Consider the following 13720-nt stretch of genomic DNA (forward strand, 5'->3'; position numbering starts at 1 on the left):
TGGGAATGTCGGATTGGTTACACCTGGCCACAAACGGGTATAAGAAGGGTGACCGCGCAGAGCGCGGGGAGTTCTCTCCTTACACGAAGACCAAAGCCCGGGCTGAAGATAGCAAGGACCCTGGACCCAGCCTTCCAGCCCTTCTGAGGGCTAAGGCTCAGCGTATCCAGTGGTCAAGACCCAGTGGGTCAGATAGCCTCCTCTAGGTCCCAGCCGGAGGACTCTAGGATAGCGGTAGACGTGTGAGTAAGTCCTGCCAAGATAGAAGGCTGTACCTCCTTAGGTTAGGAAGAGACCTGTGTGTAGGTCACGCTAAGTCCGGAGGCTGTACCTTCTTAGGGTATCGGGTGAGGGACCGTATACCCCTCTGTGTGTTAAGGAATGTGTAAGAGAAATATTACAATAAACAGAGTGTGCCTCATAAGAAGTCTATTCGTCATTATAAACACTACACAAGCATGAACGCGGACCATATCTGTGTGTTCCTCTGGTCGCATGGTGATTCATCCAATTCACGAGCTCTTTGCTATGAAGAGTAGAGACACTGGCACAGTGGAAGTCGAGTCATGAAAACGCTGCAGCAGAGTCTGAGACAAACTGGGTAATTGAGAGATCACTTGTCCTGATGAAGTTATCTTCAAGATCGCCAACCCACTTGGTCTAACAAAGATAACTTGTGCGCTCATAACTTTGGCAAATGTGCGGTCTCAATTTGTAAAAATTGTATCGGTAATTAGACGTACCAAGAATAGATACTGCAGCAGTATAGAATCCCTCCAACAAGAGAAACCCCTGCTTCCACCACACAGCTGATTCGCCTGACACTAGGGCCTCAGGGGAATTATGATTGGGGGAGGTGTCAAATAAAGGCTTAATGACCTTAGGTGCTTTGCTCGCAGTGTCATTTACTGGGTTCTAGTCCCGCGTCCTCTTTGGCTTTTTGGGCTTCTGCCTAAGTCAATTGGGTTTCCTGTTCAATTTTGGCATGCATTTCCAAGCTACTTGGTGCAAGACTTAGCGCGCTACATCCTGGCCCTACACAGCAGGAATGCTTGTTCTGAGCAGCCGCGTGGGGGAAGTGTAACTCCAACGCGTGAGCGAGTTATCGCGAGCAGCACACGCTGTATATCAACGGTTTGGCTTGGGCTCCTCGACACGGCGGCGCAGCACCATCGAGTGGATTGCACTTGTAGGCTTGCTAGAGCTCCCTCTTGTGGAGGTTATTACTCAACAAGTAGCCAGAAGGCTTGCTAGAGCTCCCTCTCGTGGAGGTTATCCTATCACCAGTGGCGTGAGAAAGCAATTTCATGACTGCGTATGTATCTCTTACCTTTTAACCCCCCCCCCCCCCCCCGTGACGCCATAAAAAGACGGCAAACACTCAACGTGCAGAAGGGAGTGCTGATCAGTTGACTTTCCAGTTGAAATGACTGAAGTTCTGTACCCAGTGTGCTACAATCTACTCTGGATATGCTGACGCCTACCTGACCATGTTCATCACTTGTTGCAATGCCTTGTACGTGATTGAGGATCCCGCCGCCATTTCCCGCCAACCGGGAACCCCTGTGGCGCCGCCCGTGCTTACGGCCACAATTTTGACGGAGGGCAGGGCGCGGAGCCCGCCAAATCTGAAGGTGCATCAAGATCGCCTGTGGACATTCCATCTCTACAGCAACTATCCTTCGCGAAATAATTTACGGTCTTCAAGCGGTGGTTCCAGATGAATGTCGACTTGGCGGGGTGAACAGAGGCGGAGGCATTGAGAGAGATGCCCGCCGCTATTGACGACGATGCCCTAGCGGCGTTTCTCACCATCCCGCCATGGGAGAGGGCCACACTGGCGACTGGGAGGCTGTCATTCTCGAGGCACCTGAAGATGGAACAGTTAGTGGCATATCAGGGGCAGGCGGCGAAGTCGCCGTCCAGGAGTCAGTGGACACATCACATGCTCGGCCTGTGTAATGTGGAGGGACACGCGGTTCCACAAACGACTTCAGGCGCGAGGGGTGTACATACCAGCAACGTTTCACCCACTGAATACGAATACACTGTGGCCGCATGACCTGCACAATTTCCACAGGACCCCTCCATGGCCGCAACAATTTCGCCGAGGTTGCCAACGGTACTTGAGGGCAGTGCAGCCAGGCTCTGTCACCCAGTCTCCATGCATGTGTGCGTGACTGACGCGATCGCAACCTCTCGTTAGCCTTCTGTCGGGAATTAGAGTTTTGGGCGGCTGCCTCTCACGCCTCGGTCAACCTTAGGATATTAAATTTGACATGGTCGGCCAATTTAGATTTTTCGTTTGGTTTGGAGACCCGCAGCTGAATCTCAATAAGTGGATCAACATCGCGGCAAGAATCCGGTCGCCGCATGAGGAGCCATTCTGTAGGCAGCCAAAACCCCCAGGATCTGAAGGTCCCAATCGGTCTGGGAGTCACACACTTGGTGACACAACATGGACGTGAGGGTCCTATGAAGGCGTTCCACCATTCCATCCATTTGCGGGTGATAGGAGGAAGCACGGATTGTTTTTGTATCGAGGAGCGCACACACCTCGTGGAGAAGGATGCCAGATAAATTATTCCCTTGGTCAGTCAGCAGCCGTTCGGGAGCACCTTTGTCGAGGACATAGCCCTGGACAAAGGCTCGGCGATGGCTGCTGCTGACTGGTTGACGAGGGGCCATGCCATAGGCCATTGAGTAAAGTATTCTACGCCAACCAGCAGGTACTTATTACCCCTAGGGGTCGCAAGGAAGGGCCCCAATATATCGAGTGCGACGAGTTCATTAACTCGAGAGACCGTAATAGATTGTATCGGCGGACAGGCGCCCCTCGCTGGTGGCTTTCGTTGGGCGCACTGAATACATGCACCCAGGAGGTCATCCACATTCCTTGCCATGCCCGGCCAGAAGAAATCCAGCTGGAGCATGGCAAGGGTCTTGTGGGTCCCTAGGTGCAACAGTCGCTCGTGAGCAGTCCACACGGCCTTACCCCGCAGAGCAGAAGGCACCACCAGCCTGCGACAGCGGGCCTTCCCATCCCAATGCATAAGGAGCCCCTGGTGCAGCCTGAACGAATCAACCCCCATCACCCTCCTCATGGAACCCCCTGTGCGACGATGCAACATGAGGAGGGACGCGTCCTCCATCTGGAGGCACCCCCATTCCGTAACAGACAATCCCAGCAAGGAGTCCTCTCCCCCCTGCTCGATAGGACCCGCAGACAAAGGGTCCTCGGTGACGGCAGCAAGAATCGGAACATTTAAAGCGGGGCTGTCAACTGGCGGATTACAATGCCCCGATCCCATGAGACAAGCACAATCTGAGGCGGGTGGCAGGCGAGACAGCGCGTCCGCATTCGTGTGTCGAACACCCTTCTGATATTTGGTTGTGAAATCATAGTCCTGAAGGACCTTGAGCCATTGAGACAATTGCCCCGAAGGCTGTTCCACCCGCAAGGCATATTGCAATGCCACATGGTCCGTATGGACGGTGAAGTGCCGTCCGTACAGATATGGCCGATATTGTTGTATAAAAAATACAATGGCTAACAGCTCTCGACGGGTGACGCAGTATCTCTGCTCCGCCGGAGACAAGATCCTACTGCCGTAAGCCACAACGCGCTCCACACCACTGACAACTTGTGAGAGTACACCCCCAATACCCGTATTTCTGGCGTACGTATCGAGCAGGAAGGGTTCGGAAAAATCGGGGTAGCTCAATGGTGGGGCCCCCATGAGAGCGTCGCGAAGGGAACGGAAATCAATCTCCTCGACCTGGCCCCAGTTAAATTTCACTCCCTTTGCTGTCAGGGCATGTAAAGGTTTAGCAATGGTCGCAAAGTCCGCAATGAACCGCTGGTAATAACATGCGACCACAATGAAACTCCTGACCTCAGCCACCGAGGTGGGGGTCGGCCAGGAGCTGACACTGCGTTTTTGCGGGATCGGTGGATATGCCCGATCGGCTGACGATGTGCCCTAAATACCGCACGGATTCTTGGAGCAAGTGCCACTTCTGTGGTTTGAATTTTTTATTTGCAGCACGCATTTTGAGGAACATGGTGCGCCATCTCAAAAGGTGTTCATCAAACGTTTTGCTAAATACAATTACATTGTCCAGATAGATCAGACAAACGTCCCATTGTAAGCCAGCCAACACCAGTTCCATAAGGCGCTGAAATGTCGCCGGAGTGGAGTGTAATCCCATAGGCAACCAGTTAAATTGAAATAGGCCGTGTGGTGTACGGAATGCAGTCTTTGGTCTGGACTCGTCATCCAATGGAAGTTGCCAGAATCTTGACAAGTCCAATGTAGAGAAAAATGGTGCCCCTGCTATAACATCCAGAGATTCGTCCATTCGGGGGAGTGGATATGCATCGGCCACCGAGATTTTAAGGTGACGAAAATCCACACAAAATCTCAAAAAGCACGATGGGTGCCCCCCATGGACAGGTAGAAGGAGATATAATTTCCGCAGCCAACATGTCGTCCACAGCCGTTTTAACATGATCCTTTTCGGCAGGGCTCAACCGAAAAAGATTCTGACGTACTGGGGCATTTGCACCCGTGTTGATGTGGTGTCGCAGCAAATTCGTGCACCCAATATCATATTTGTGCTTGCTAAAGACGTCAGCGAATTCAATCAAAAGGTTCCGTAATCCGGCACGCTGGGAATCGGATAAATCGTTCGTTCCTGAACACAGTGCATCCATCCAACTATCGTCCTCAATGGAACGTGGCCGAGTTGGAGGATCGGTCCCCACATGCCCCATAACCGTTTCTTCTACGGGTACCTGCGTCGCGTGTGCAAGCACGGTCCCCTGAGGAACCACAGCCGTCTGCACCCCGACATTAAGGACCATGATGAATGGGTCATCGCTCCCCTTCACAATCGTTTGAGCGGCCACCAAATCCAGCCCGCTTTCCCCAGCCTTTGAGGGCCCTAACAGAACGCCGTGGTCCGAAACACCCGGCGCGAAAGTCGATGCAAGCGAAGAGGTACGAGCATTTGCGCACCCGGTGGCACATGCATAGTATGAGTGATGAATGCCTGTATCGTCGTGCAGGCCGTCGTTGAGGTGACGGGGGAAGGCAGGAACGTTATACGTCGGCCCAAAGGGAGCTCAATGCATCCCTGGTCAATCAATATTTTAATCGGCATTTTGGCCAAAAAGTCTGTCCCCAACAAGCACGGAACCGCCAGCGAGGATGATACTAATATTGGCCCAGATCATTTGATATCCCCAATGCAAATTTGTGCTCGGATTTGGCCTATGATACCCAACGAACCCCCGTTTGCTGCGTTACACGGAACGTCGACTGGCAGCAAGGGGCGGCTCTGAACGGGGAGTATAGATCAAATCCGACACAATAGTTGCCAATGCCCCCGTATCGACAAGGACACGCACCTCAACCCCAACAATATGACCCGCAACAACGGACGAACCCGCCGACGCAGCAACAACTCGGTGAGCCAATTCAGACCACTGACCCGGCCCGAGCGCCCTCTCGACCCCGCCGCAACCCGACGAACCGGCAGCCGTGCCACGAGATCCGTACATCGAAGCGCGTGAGATAGTGACAGGTGTGTGCACAGGCCGAGCATGTGAGGTGCCGCGACTTGCCGGAGTTTGATGCGAAGGCTTGTAGATTGGAGCGCCGTGTGGCCAGGGTCCTGGCGGTTGCTGTCACGGCGCCCGGCATCCCGAAGCCACGTGGCCCTTGAGGCCACAGTTGTAGCAGGTGACGAGTGCACCCGCCATATTGTGTTGCTCCTGGTGGCTCGATGTCGTTCGAGCTGGCCTCTCTCCAGATCTCCACTCTGCAGGGCGACCCGCAGCGAAGATCTCCTCGGACGAGGGGATGGTTGACGTCCCAGCGCACACCGTAGCTGCACCATTGGAGACGAGAGGTGGTCGGCGTTGTGACAGCAGATATGCATGTATGTTTCTTGCTGCCCGCAAGGAACACATGTCCGCGTCGTCCGCTGCGATGACAACGATCTGCAGGTCCTGAGCCAGCGCCAGAAGTTTTCCTGGAACCATCGCGTCCACCCCCTCGCAGTCCATGCGCGGGAAAGCCGCTTTTGCAAGGGCCAGGAGAGCCGTGCGATACGCAAGCGGCGACTCTTTCTGGCCCCTGCGCCACTCGTGGAACAGTTGGCGACAGTCTGATGGCGGCCCGTAGACAGTGGCGAGGACTCGGAGCACCGACTGCAGTGTAGCACGCGCCGACTTGGGGGCCGTGATGAGGCTGGCGAGAGCGCCATCATCCAACGTGGCTGGCAAGGCACGCAGCGCCTCGTTGTCCGTCCACCCGGACATCTTTTGATGAGCGAGGAAGTGACGTTCAAAGGCCCCCCAGTCGCCCCCGTCGGACACACATTTTTTTAACACAGGCAAGCGCTGTTGGAATGATGGCTCCGTTTCCAATTGCCGCTGCGCATTGTTCCCGTCGTTTTTGTCATCGCTGGAGGGGATGGGGGTCCGCATTGGCGGTCGCACAGTTGATGATGTTGTGCCTGCCGATTGGTCCTGGTGGCGAACGTCCATCGGTGATAACGTTACGGCCGGTGATTGGCCCCCGCTGTCCACGTGGTGCTGTGGCCCTCCAATCTCTGTAGTAGACACTGCCAAGGCGGCGAATCCAAATTCTGGCGGCTGTGCGCTGGCGGGAACGGCCGTTGACCGGCGTTCTTCACCATGCCGCATCGGCACTTCAAGCCTCGTGCGGTTAATTTCTTCCAGAGTGGATGCCATGGCGTATAGCAGCTCGGCAAGATGGGAGTGAGCCGCCCGTAACCCGTCCCCTAACGGCGGCCACTCCTCCAGCTGCGGCGGCTGTTGGGATGCCTGTGGCATTTCGGGATCGTCGGCCAAGTCCGCTGGCGCTGTCCCAGCAGAGTCGTCTTCCTCCCCAGGTTCTTGCGAGCGGTTTGTCCGTCTTGTGTCCATTATAAAGACCACTTTTGACACCAGTTATAGTGGCTTCACGGGACACGGAGACGGTGGAGTAGAGGCAGCACTGTTTATTCAACTTAACACGGGTTACACTGGAAGGAGTAACGGCCCCTTCACCCATATTCACACTGGGACACCCCCTAGGCTATCTAGCCTAATTCCTGTGCTCCCAGTTCCTCCAGCTACAGGTGCTAGAGGAGGCTATCTGATCTGGCCCTGGTCAAGCACAGATCACGGCACCCCACCAACCAGACCGACCCTTAAAAGGGCTCCGGCTCTGAGGCTCTGGGGCCGCACCACTGGCTTACCCTGCCGGCCCTCAAAAGGACAGCGGTCAGGGAAGTCCCAGGGTCTATCTAGCCGGCCTTCCTTCTTCACTGGTTCTTCATTCTTGGCCCCAACACACTACCCCGCACTTTATACCCATACACCACTGAGGGCGGGGCTATAGCGGACGTGGTTGTAGCCACCAAGGTGTGGCTGTGTTACCTTCCCACACTGTGTTTCCTTCCCACAATACCCCTACACAAGTACAAGTCTCACGTGATATTATCACTGACTGGATTTCATTTTTAGTTGAATGCGATCAGGTTTTCGTCACCCCAATAAAGAATTATATTCAAGTCAGTACTAATAATAAATATTTCCACCCAAGCATGACACATAACCACAACATTAATCCTTAACCCTAAATCTTGACCTTATGCCAGGGCTTCCCAAACTCCAGCTCTGGAGACACACACTACGTCTACCCACGTTTACCAATTTACTCCCCATTCAAAATGAACTCGTTCCACACTGCACACGCCCGATGATTGCCAAACACGTCCCACATGCCACGCTTAGCAATTAAAGAAGCGTCGTGTGGAAAGACGTGCACAAGTCTACACACACACACACACGGAGATCTCAAACTTAATTTGAATCAGAACAGAGCATTAATGATAAGCGCATCATATGTGACCTGTTTCACAATAATTCTGCGAGTGCAAGGTGGAACAAGCTAATTTGTATTTGAATCGGGAGGAGTAAATTGGTAAATGTGTAAAGACAGCATGATGGGGGGTCACGAGAACTGGAGTTTGAGAAACCCTCCCTTAGCCCCTAACACTAACATTACCTGCAATTACAGTACAGTCTGTTCTCCTGTAACACATCCCTTCATAACAGGAATTGGACATAACATGATGAATGTATAAGGGAATACATTTTTTATAACGAGGATGCAAATTGGATATGACGTGATTGAGTGAACAGAACTACCGTATTCTCCCGCATATAACCCGCGGGGTATACCACTTTTTACAAAGGAGGTGCGGGTTATCCCAAAAATATTTTACACGTGTGACACGTCATAACTTGTTAAATGTTTTCATGGCAGGACTATCCACTATGCAATACTTACCTTTTACTAAAGCACTGATGAATAAACCACTCACACTAAAATAGCACATGTTATCACATTTTAAATGAATTGATTGTACAATTAAACAATGTTTGAAGTGCGCGCACTGTTTACCGGCGACGGGAGAGCTGTGGGGAGAGAGAGGTGGGGGTTGGGGGTTGGGGCAGCTGGGGGGAGAGAGAGGTGGGGGGGTTGGGGGCGAGGCAACGGTGATACCGTAGTGCCTGTATTATCTGCACAGTGCGCAATCTACCAGTGCTAACACTGTACTTACTTTTACCAGTAATGTGTTACTTATTCATTGGATATTTACTTTTTTACTTATTTACTGTTTTAAGTTCAATTGTTTCCGGTTAGTTTGTTTTCTTTGTGCACGTTATTATTTTAATGTTAACAATTGATAGTGGAATGTATTACAAATGTAAACTTCGTATTAATGATAGAATTAAGCTGTGGTAACGACGTTAAATATATGAATGCATGCGGGGTATATGGAGGTGCGGACTATCTGAAATTAGTTTTACACAAAACGCTATTTTTGCAGGGTATATGCGTCTGCGGGTTATATGCGTATGCGGGCTATATGCGGGAAAATACGGTACGTCACGCGAGTATGAATTAGTGGTTGTACAGCATCACACAAGGCAGGATGCTGCTGATGGATGCTTCCAGATTGCTATGCACGCACCTCAGTCTTTGTTCAGCCTGCATACGCATCTCACGTGTTGTTGCGCACTGTGCTAAACCCTATATTATATATTCCTTATCACGCGATTTTTCCATAACATGGTGCTCTTCAGGAATGCAACTACCACGTTACAAGAGAACAGACTGTACAGGAGACCCTTAAATATCACGGGTTTATTGTTCGAGGGTTCGACCTATTGCGGGCAACCTCTTTGTATACCAATTTAGCTATCCCAGGGGTTAATTTTGGCCTTTTGCGGGTATAATGTACCCGGAAAATTGCATCATTGGTTGATGCCGTAGGGCAGGGGCCGGGCAGGCGAGGGACACGAGGCAGTCAGTCACACCTCAATCTTTGCCATGCAATCATCTCATGGACAAATACCTCCTGTATTGTCTATTAATAGACTGTTGGGACAAGTGCTATTAGTGAGAACCAATGAAGACCGGCACAACACACGAGAGGGTGGGTGGCCAGCACTATGCCCAGCCACCTTTGTCTCTTCAGTGGCGATGTTAACACATCAGTTCTAGGGAGGACCAGGATCGATTCAGATAATCATTACTCGACGGGTTCATAGCGTAACTCGCTAACCGTAGCACTACCGCTCCCCACTACCAGAAAAACACACACACACCTGCTTTGGATCATCATCATCGGTAAGTTCAGGAACTCCTCTACTTACTAACATTAAACTTACGAACTTCCAGAGATATGAACAAACCTGTCCGTATGTCCAGTTGCCTATTCGGACTGAGATTCCTAAGTTAAACTGTCGCGCAATAGATGGCGGTGGTGGCATCTATATCTGCAAAACATGCAGAACCAGTGACACCTACATCTACAGGAGATTATACCACTTTTAAAGCCATTTCCCGTGTTTAGTGTACATGCCGTACATGTTTGGAATTGACAGGAGTAAAGTTAGACTTACGAACAAATCTACTTACGAACAGACCTCTGGAACCTAACTCGTTCGTAAGTAGAGGAGGCCGTGCACAGTAATTTTTTACGACTTTATTCTGTAGGAATGTTTTTATGTCTGGTTTTTACAAGTTTATTTCAATATTTTTTTGTTTACTTGGTATACTGTGCAGTACACATTTTAATTGTGATGTGTACATTTTTGGTTTCTGTGTACCTATCCCCATTATTTAGGTAAGGCTAAAGTACGGGCAGTCCTCGACTTACAAACATAATTCGTTCCCGAGACTCATTCGTAAGTCGAACGGTTCATAAGTCGGACTAAAATACTGTACTGTAATGTACTATATTTAAATGCCCACACGATCAGTGCTATGAATGTGTTACAGTTCAACAAAAAAGGGAAGCATTGCTAAACTCATAAATAAGAACTATTGTACGTTTGCATATAACACTGTAAAAAATACTTTATTAGTAAATAAAACATAAAATAAGGTAACAAATAGAAGAAAAAATGTTCACTTACATTCAGTCCTGATGCTGGCTTGTCTGTCAGAAGGGGCACAATAAGTCACCATAATTGCACACACACTGACGAAGGCACTCACGTACACACAAAGACAAAGATCCCCTGTATAGCTTAAACAGACTGTTGGGGCAAGTGCTTTTAGCGAGTAGCACCTATGAAGGCCGGCACGGTACACGGGGTGGTTGGCCAACACAACGCCCTGTCGCCTTTGTCTCCCCAGTGGTGATGTTTATACACCACACCAGGTACTCATTTAAGGCTGAGTCCACTTAGGGGAGGCCCATGACCGGTTCAGATAATCATCACTGGTATTGGCCGTGAGTAGGAATCGAACTCGGGTCGCCAGATTCGTAGCACAGTGCGCTAACCGCTACTACACTACCGCTCCCCACACTCACTTGGGGGAATGCTCCGCTGAACAAAATAGTTCCGCGGTTCAATTTGCAAGTGCGAGTTTGGGTTTTAAGTTGATGTAAAAAAAATAATCGAAGCTGCTTCGTAAGTACAGGTGTTCATAAGTCGGGTGTTTGAAAGTCAAGCCTTGGTTGATTATCGCGGTTTTGGCTTTGGCGGTACTTTCCAAGAATGTAACCCCACGATATTCAAGGGCTCCTATACTTAATTGGCGTCACACATACAGCAGCAACATCACCCCTACTGCCAAAACTTTGCAAGACCCTCGTTAAAAAAATCGAGACTCAGCGATGCCTTTCCTAGGTGAGCAAGCGGTATGTTAGTCTTTGTTTTTTTAGGTAAAGTCACGTAGGTAAAAAATAAAAGAAAAAATAAATGAAAACAACTATATTAAATCACGACGTTTCGGAAGCAACACAAGCATCCGTCATTAGGTGTGACCACCCCAGCAAAACCACTGCAGCGTATGAAGACAACTCTTCAGAGACAACGTGTTTATATAAGGTGTTAGGGGGGGAGGAGTCAAGGAGTCGGGGGAGGGGGGAGCATGCGGCAGGCCATGTAGCGTCGCAGGTGGTTGGACAGGGGATTAGCATGAGTTAAGCCGATAGATAACCATCTTTTTCCTTTTGTGATGCCAGGAGAGGGGGAGGTTTAAGACTGAGTACAGTGCCGGTACGACGAGTAATGGTGGTGTATCAGGCTGGGAGTAGATTATATTATAATGCTAAACATAAGAACCGGAAGTCAAACTACATCACATTTTTATTGAGAATAATACTTCGTCAGGAAGAGGAAGTGCAAATATTTTTTTATGCAGTCGTTATATTAAAAACGCTTGATAGTTTTGAATAAGAATATTAAAAATGTAAGTACTATTATTCCTGTCATATCAATCTACAGGATTTAAAATCACACACATTTGTTTATTAAATATTAATTTAAAAAATAAGTATAAATTTTTTATACTATTATTATATTACGATAACATAATATAGAGAGAAAAGTTTTTGGGTACAAAGATATCAAACAGCCATTTTTTTATCATGGAATACCTACTAAATATACGTCATTCGGCAAGCGTACAATAGCCAACGCATCCTCCATAATTAATTATTCCTCCATGAAATTTTAGTTCTTTGTACCCAGAAAATTATGTCATGCTTCTTTTCGCCATTGTCTGACTATGAACCATGAGTGACTGAATTTAACCATTTAGGATCTTTGATTTAACTACGGAGTTCCCTTATGGAAATTAAAAAAAATTAAACCCCTCACGATTAAGTATATCGTGTGCACGATTTAGTATTTTATGCGCAAAAAATAATAAATTGTGCGCAATTAAACTTCTGACCCTTAGCCGTCAAGGCATGGAGGGGTTTCGGAATGGTAGCAAACCCGGCGACAAAACAGCGATAATAAGACGTGAATCCAATAAAACTTCGTAACTCCCCCACCAACGTGGGGGTCGGCCAAGTCCGAACACACGCTGTTTTCTCAGGGTCCGTTGCAATGCCCAATTTACTGACAATGTGACTGAGATACCGCGTGGATTTTTGCAGGAGGTGACATTTTTGGGGCATAAATTTGAGATTTGCCGCACACATTTTGAGGACAGCATGTAACCGATCAAGATGTTCTTTGAACGTACGGCTGAAGACGATAACATTGTCGAGGTATATCAAGCATGAGTCCAACTGCAGTCCAGCTAGGACCAACTCCATCAATCATTGGAACGTAGCCAGCATGGAGTGGAGCCCCATCGGAAGCTGATTAAATTTGAAAAGGCCCTGTATTAAAATACCAGAACAGACAACAGATGGAGCATCTAATAAATTCCCATCTCTGTTTGCAGCACAAAGTTTGAAAGTGGATGACATCATTCCTCGCTCTTCAAATCCTTATCGGTCGATTCCATTTGACTTGTACTGTCCATCAATACAATCCGTGCTTAGTGATAGGATTTGCAAGAAATCTCACACATACTTCGCTAGTTATGTTGCGCAGCCACTCTGTATTATGCAAGCAGGAATCAATTATTATTCCGCCCAAATGCATCAGGCCACAGAGAGTCGCTGCACGTTGGCAACGTGAACTAATGATTGTGTAGTGACTTGTAGCGTCACTACCATGTGGACCTACACACACAAGCATCCGTCATCAGGTATGACCGCCCCAGCAAAACCACTGCAGCGTATGAAGAGAGTTCTTCAGAGACAACGTGTTTATATAGGGTGTTAGGGGGGGAGGAGTCAAGGAGTCGGGCGAGGGGGGAGCATGCGGCAAGCCATGTAGCGTCGCAGGTGGTTGGAGCGCCATGCGTTTGGCTTGGAGGATGGGTTCCAATATAGCCAGGTGTTCCTCAAACCAGTCTGTGTTCCGCCTTGTCTGCTTGCCGAAGGTATTGATGGCTGCATTGAAGATGGCGTCTCTGATGTATGCCCACTTTGTCTCCACACTTCCATCCAGTGTGTCGTGTAGGGACTGCTCAAGGCTGTGTTGGAATAATTGAGTGAGCTCTGGGAGGGATGTCTTGGCAGAGTTGATGCGTAGGTAGCACTTTTGTTTGAGTCCGTGTATCTTTTTGGGGCGAAGTCTGGCCTTGCTGGATACCAGCGAGTGATCGGTGTGACAGACTGCACTTTGGTAGCTTCGTGTGATTAGTACCGAGTTGAGAAAGGCTCGTCGGGTGATGACGAGGTCCAGTTGGTGACAATTAAGAGACCTTGGATGTCTCCATGACACTTTATGGCATGGTTTTGTGAGGTGAGAAAGAATGAGTTTGTGATACAGAGA

At 49.3% G+C, this 13720-nt stretch overlaps 1 pseudogene; it reads right to left on the bottom strand.

Moving 5' to 3' along the window:
* Nucleotides 1-3897: 3897 nt before the first annotated feature.
* On the bottom strand, nt 3898-5566 carry LOC142905838 (uncharacterized; annotated as a pseudogene).
* Between the last annotated feature and the right edge of the window lie 8154 nt (nt 5567-13720).

The sequence above is a fragment of the Petromyzon marinus genome, chromosome 59 (assembly GCF_048934315.1).
Source record: "Petromyzon marinus isolate PM22_M1 ecotype Great Lakes invasive population chromosome 59, UKy_Petmar_22M1.pri1.0, whole genome shotgun sequence".
Lineage (NCBI taxonomy): Eukaryota > Metazoa > Chordata > Hyperoartia > Petromyzontiformes > Petromyzontidae > Petromyzon > Petromyzon marinus.